Consider the following 7,539-nt stretch of genomic DNA (forward strand, 5'->3'; position numbering starts at 1 on the left):
AGAAAACAGTAGTATTCGTGTCCTGCGAGCTTCTCCAGACATTGATCAAGGAACGAAAGTGGGAAATGATCTTTCTTTGTTGTAGCATTCAACCTCATGTAATCGATGCATACCCTCCATCCAGTGATAGGTCTTGTCATAAAGACCTCCCCCTCGTCGCTTGTCTGCTCGATAAAGCCTCATTTCTTGAGAACCACCTGGGTTAGGCTGACCCACTGGCTGTCACTGATAGGGTAAATGATTCATGCATCGAATAGCTTGATTACCTCATTCTTTACCACTTCTTGCATATTTTCATTCAAACGCCGTTGAGGCTGTCTGCATGGCTTTGCATCAGCGTCCAACCTAATATGGTGCATACACACCGCTGGGCTGATTCCTTTGATATCAATGATCTTCCATGCAAACGCCGCTTTCCTCCTTTAGAGAAGCGAGACGAGCTGAGCCTCTTGATCCGGCAGTAGTGAGGCGGAGATTATCAGCGGGTAAGTCTCCTTCGGGCCAAGGTATATATATTTGAGGTGCTCAGGTAACTTCTTTAGCTCGTCCTTTATGCAGGCATCGCTTGTTGGTTCTCTCTTGACTTCCTCAATAGACTCAGTGGGAGCTGATCTTTCACCGCTTGCCCCACTAGAATCCACGACAGCTTCCAGCTCAAGCGATCCATTATCTAAAATTCCTTCCAGAGTTTCAAGTGTTATACAATTCTCAGAATTTGATAATTCATTTAACTCATTGATAAAATCACAGTTTTCTTCTTGAGGTTGTCGCAGTGCTTCGTTAATGGAAAACGTGACTCTATCACCACCAAAGCTCAGTGTTATTTCGCCTTGGGCGACGTTAATGGTTGCTTGAGCGGTGGCTAGGAAAGGTCTCCCTAGTATGATTGGAATTTCACGATCTTCGCTCATTTCCATTATAATGAAATTTGCTGAGAAGAAAAATTTGTTCACTTGCACGAGTACATCACGGATAATTCCTTTCGGAAGTCTTATTGATTTATCAGCAAGTTGAATTACAGTTCTACATGCTTCTAATTCATAAAGCCCTAATTTAGAGAAAAACAAAAATCGCATAAGATTGATGCTTGCTCCTAAATCACATAATGCCCTAATCGGCTCTAAACTGCCTATAGTACAAATAATGATAAAACTCCCAGGATCGCTTAATTTCTTTGGGAGGTCCTTCTTAAATACGGCGCTGCACACACTTTCCAGCTGCACTGCTACCACTTCGTCAGGGAATGCCCGTTTTCGATTGATGATGTCTTTGATGAACTTAGCATAATGTGGCATCTGTGACAAAGCATCAGCAAACGGTATAGTAACTTTAAGACTACGGAAACTATGCACAAACTTATCAAATTCCTTGAAATTGTCATTCTTCCCAAATCTGGTAGGAAAGGGAGCCTTAGCCAAGGGCTGAGCGGGACCCTTCTCCTTCAGTTCAGGCACCCGAGCGGCTGGTATCGCTCGTGGCTAGGATGGAATTTCTTCCTCAATTGAAATCTGTATTTTTTCATCCTGTACAGGAAAGTTAACAACAATAGGGGTAGATAAAGAATTAGTACCTCTGTCTGACAAGGGTGGCGATTGCGTCTGTTTTCCTCCCCTTGTTTCTATGGCCTTCGCTTGGTTTGGGACAGTCTCGACTGTCCCAGGCAGCATTCCTTTCTGCTTCAGCTATCTGCCCGACCTGGATCTCCAGTATTTTGATCGAGGCAGATGTATTACGTTGGAACTCCTGATTTATGCGCGCTCTGTGTTCTTCCAGAGTTCCTCCAGACTCAGCGGTGCTTGAGCCGCTGTGGGAGGTTGGGCAAAAAACAGGTGCCTGCTGCGGAAAGTGGGGGGTTTCGAAGTACTGTTGTTGTTGTGGATAGAATCCCCCTTGGTGATATTGTTGTGCAGCGAACTGTTGTGGTCGTTGGAATTGTTGCTGAGGACGCGGTCCAGCGGGGTCTTGACTATGCTCTTTTTGGTACTGCTGGAATTGAGGGGCATTTCTGCTAGCCATATAAAAGACCTCCGCTGGGTTCTGAGCCTCTTCAGATGAGCACTCAGCAACCTGCGGGCTTTCTTGGTCTGTATAGGCGCATTCCTCAATTTACGTGGCCTCGTTCATTGCCTGTTTCCCTTTACTATCCAGGTCCTGCTTCACGAGCTTAGACAGCTCTTTAACTTGGACAAACAAACTGTCTATCCGTGCGTCGTGAGAAACTAAAGCAGGGACCTGGTACAGACCCCTTGATGACTCTGGCCTGTTAGTCTCTGGCCAACTTATCAGATTGGCTGCCATTCTTTCGATTAAAGCCCTCACTTCTGAGGCACAGCGCCCCATCAGCGAGCTTCCTGCCGCTGCATCTAGAGACATCCTCAGTTCAGGCTTGATTCCTGAATAGAAAATCTGCAGCTCCATGAAGTCCAGAATCTCATGATGAGGGCAGTTGCGGAGCAGTTGTTTGTAGCGACTCCAGGCTCTAGGAAGGGTCTTGTCATTCGCCATCTTGAAACTTAGTATTTCATTCCTCTGATGAATGGTTTTTGACACAGGATGATATTTACTCACGAAGACCTGCACTGCTTCCTTGAAGGTGACAGGAATGGGATAAAGGCTATCAAACCATTTCCTGGCTTCTCCTGTTAAAGAAAAAGGAAACAAGATTAACTTCGCAGCGTCCTCCGTGATGTCGTGCGATTTGGAGGTGGCAGCGATCCTGTTGAAGTTTTGTAGGTGCTCGTACGGGCTTTCGTTGAGCAACCCATGGAATTGACTCTGGCTCGCCAGGCTAACGAGCGCTGGTTTCACCTCGTAATGGCCAGAGCCTCTGGGCGCAGAACTTGTAATAAGTGTATTATCCATGAGGGACTGATAGTGAATTTCCATGGGGACTTCAACAAGCGGGCGATCAACAACCCTGTGTCCCTCAAGCCTCTGGTTAGGCTCAGCAGTAGGTGGGGGAGTGATGACAGCGGGTGTCGCAGCGGCGTTGGCAGCTTGAGCTGCTTAGGAAGCAATGAATGCTCCTTGAGCAGCTTGGGCTTTCTCCACCTGAGCAAGGTGCGCTTGTAGCCCAGCCATTCCCTGTTGAATGCTGCCGAGGGCTCTCATGAGCTGTTCCTCGGTTGGTGTCAGTGTGTGGGAACGACAGTTGGGACAATAGTGGGGATATGGAGCGGCACCTCCTTCGACGATGTAGATGTGGCAGAATTCGAGGAAGTCCCAACGGCAGTCTGGAAAGTTGGGACGACACTAGAGGGAGCAATGGCGTTTCCTTGGTTGGCCATGATTCTTTCTCTGGTTAACTCTCTGAACAGACGTCTCTGTGAGAAAGAGCGGGACTCGTGGAACGGTGAAAACGCTTTGGACCCCTATATAAAGATGGCCACACCAAAATAACAAGTTAGAACCAGAGTTAGTAAAAAAAAAGCAAAATTACAAGAATTAAAAGTAATTTATGGCACTTCAAAAGATCTTAACAAGAATACTTTTCATGAGTTTAAAATCCCCGGCAAATGCGCCAAATTATGATAACTAAAAATTTTGCCATGATTTATGCGTACACATTCACAGGGAATTTCCATTCGAAGAAAATAATGTGGTGAATTATAGAAAGTGAGCAGATATGATAAAAATTTGTGGTTGTAGACCCTGAGTAGTTATCATAATTATTTTACTTTTTAACTGGTGAGTTTCCAAGTCGAACACAGAGATTTTAAGTAATGAATTTCAAATCAAGTACAGATCTTATAAAAGCGGCAGGGAATGCAGTAAGGGACCCGCTTTGCAGCGGATCAAAGTTTTAATTCTACGGAAAGCGGTAAGTAAAAGCGGTAAAGTGGGCGGAGGCGAGCGGAGCGGAGGTGAGCGGTGGAGTGCCAGTGATGGTCGAGCGAACGGGACATGAGCGGATGACACAATGTCTATATGTATATATATTTAAGCGGTAAAGAGTGAAATAGAGGTGTTGTGTCTAAACTGTGCATTACTTAATGGCTAGACTTTCCTGGATGAAATGAGTGAGTGGTGATGGTGTTTAAATGGTCATATATATAATACAGAAGCAGGAGAAGGAGATGATGGAAATATCTAAACCATATTATAGAGAATCCTTATTACTGGTATTTGACCTTAAGGGATTTACAACAAGACTTCAATGACACCCAAAATTGGAACATTATAAGAAAAAAACCCTACTGTCACTAGGAATTTCTGCGACCTAATAGACCAGCCTATGCCCCATTAATTATTCCAAGTTCTGCCTCATTGGTGGCTTTACCCTTCTGTTACATCTTTTTAATCAAAATTGAGTTCAAACCAGTAGTTAAGCAGGTCGACAAGGCTCCCGCGTGCTTAACTACATTGAATTACCTTGAAAATGCTTGTGGCGAAAGACAAGGATTAGATAAACAATTCTTCTATGCTCTAAACCAGTGAGATGACATTCTTTACAATCAGAATTTATATAAGTGTGAAAAAGTATGAAAAAATTGGGGATGAAGAATTGATTGATATTTCATTACTTACTAGTAAAGCTGGAAGTTCTAATTCTACAAAACTGTAAATGAAAGCGATAAACTACACTAAGTAAGCAGTAAAGTATTGGCCAAGGGAGAAGGAAAATCCCCACTACCTTGGCACTCATGTGGAGAACTCCCTTACAGGGTTGGAGCTCTCGGAGAACAGGAAGACAACTAGAATGCACGGAGAAGTAATCGCTAGTATACTCTAATCGAAGTATATCTACATACAGATATCTGGCCCTATTTATAGCAGGTGGAAGTAACGGTTGCAAACAGTTACAAGGCGGTTTCAACCGCTAGGCAGTTAGGCAGTTGATGACAGTTATTCTGTTGAAGGAGTTGATGACCATAACACCTAGAGTGCTTGCTTCGCTTGCATGGGTTTGTAAGGGCGAATATCTTCCTCGATTGCCGGATGACTGGAGGGCATCACCGCAGCTAGGTGGGCTTGCTTGTGCTGGCTGGTAGTGGCATGGTTGAACTGCTGCAGTTGGGACACTTAGTCAATATTTGAGTTAAGTAGTCGTCACTCTGCAACGGTGAGTGTCTAGGGCGTCGCTCGCGAGCGGGAGAGGCTGCCACTTGTCTCTCTTGTCTTAGTTTTTTTGGGCGATGGAATCACCGCTTGCGAGCGGACATGACTGTCGATTGAATGTACTCATATTGAAGAATAGGCTTTAGAAGTAATTTTTACATATTCGATGTATATTGAGAAGATATGTACTCACCAAATATTCTGAAAGCACTAATGGATACATTTCATATACACATCAATGACTAATATGTTCACCATAGGATGAGAGGGTCCAATTTATCTCATGCGTAACATTTACTTATTATATATTATAACACATTTCTCCTTGTTGGGAGTTTCTTCCTACTTTAAAAAATGCTTGTACGGACAATCACAATACAAAGAACATTATGCATAATTAGTTATGCACTAACTTCAAAATATCTATTACTATGGTTTACCACATGATATGTTAAATCATATCTATCTTTAGTGATATTTTCATCCACCCTTGAATACATGAATAGGTGATCTCATAAGTCCTTTTAGAAAAAATCCGTTAATGCACGCTAACTTCCGAGAAAATGGGTGTGATGTAATCAACTAGTAATTGTTTGATACAGTAACAACCAATGACAAATTCTGGATTGTTACTTAAATGCTCATATTTACATTAATTATACTTGTATACGAATATGAATTCTTTCATACAAAAATAACGCAACCTCTTACTTGGATATGTATACCTCTAGTATTAATGAGTATATTATCTGAACGTTACAATATATTCATATTGTAATTGTAATAACTCCATCGCAAAAATTAAATACATGTATAAATAAATGTGATTTATGTTAATGTGATTTTAGATAAACGATGGGGGTACACAATATGTCATGTTATATGGTAAAAAGTACTTAGGGGATATAAAAGACCTCAAGTATTACGTAGAAATTAATAAAAAATATCATGTGCAATGTACTATTGTTGTTAATACTTATTACTCATGGTCATATTTATATAACTACAATGACTTGTAACATACTTTCATTGTGAATTCACATACTTTTGTTTCTATTTTAAAATAATTAGTTTGGAATGATACGTACCCCCAACATAATAGTTGTGTACGCCTAAAAATATACAAGGGAATATAATTTAATTTACAAATCATTCAATAATGATTCCGTACACATATTTACATTCAACGTACAATATTCCAAAAATAAAATAAAACTCTAGCAACAAGATGACAAACCAAAAATACCTACGCTAGAGCCTTCTTGCAACTTTGTCGATTGTGTCCTAGACGACCACAATGACCATATTTTTTAGACTATTTCACATGATGTGATTGAAACCACCTTTTTTTTTCGGCCTGGTTGGAAAAAAAAGGCAATGACCTTGCTGAGCGCATTCAACACTAGGGCTGCGATTGTACAATAAGGTTTTGGACAAATGGCATGGCCTTTGCAACATATATTATATGTTGCTCAAAATTCTTCCATAAGAGAGCATAACCGGCTTTGTTGGAAACGACGTTTATCATTTCTTATTGTACATCAGATATCTTTACATTACTTATACGAAATATAATTACCTTGTTTTACACATCATAATTAATGACATATATATTCTATACATACCTGAGTGTGAAAGTTGTCCACTGGGTATCAAAGACAATATTCATGGTAGACTCTATGAAACATGGCGTGGATGAACTTTAAAAATCCCAAGTGTCTATAAAAAACAAAAAGTGTATTCTTTCAAATTATATTGACCATCAACGTAAAGAACACACCTTAACATCTAGTAAAATTATTCCTAAAATTTTATCATTTTCTACGTACACTGCTGGAAAACAACAAGATTTTAATATTATCCAATATATAAGCACATGAAATTAATATCAATGTTCATAGATCAGTAATCGTAGTATATATCAACAAAAACCATAGTATTTTCAAACAAATACAACATACAATATCAGAGAATATGGGTATATTATTAATAAATACAGGTATATTACACTAGACTAAATTTTCCGTAAAAATATGCACACAAACTAGCCTGAAATCGCAACAACCCCCATAAAGTTTTTCATATGTGTACCATTCTATCGAAATATCTTATTGTTGGAAAACCTCACTATTTTGTCTATACCTAAAAAAGAATCTCCAGGAATCAAACAAAAACATCAATCGATCACAAAAATTTCTTTTCAAGAGTACAATTACTTATAATACAAATAATTGTGAAGATGATCAATCGTACCTGTTTTCGATCTTCATCTTCAATAGAACGAGAGCAAAATCGGATTTGGCAAAGAATGATCCTCTTCTGCGAACCCTAACAACACCACCTTAATCAACGCACAAAATTATCGCACCAAAACAACATCGCAGTCTAGAATCGAACATTTGTCGTCTTACCTGTTTCTCTCTCTCTCTCTTGGGATTTGGATTCAGATCGTTTTCTCTTTAATCTTGCGCGAAAAAACTG

This window comes from Andrographis paniculata, unplaced genomic scaffold (assembly GCF_009805555.1).
Source record: "Andrographis paniculata isolate CXL003 unplaced genomic scaffold, ASM980555v1 Contig86END, whole genome shotgun sequence".
NCBI lineage: Eukaryota > Viridiplantae > Streptophyta > Magnoliopsida > Lamiales > Acanthaceae > Andrographis > Andrographis paniculata.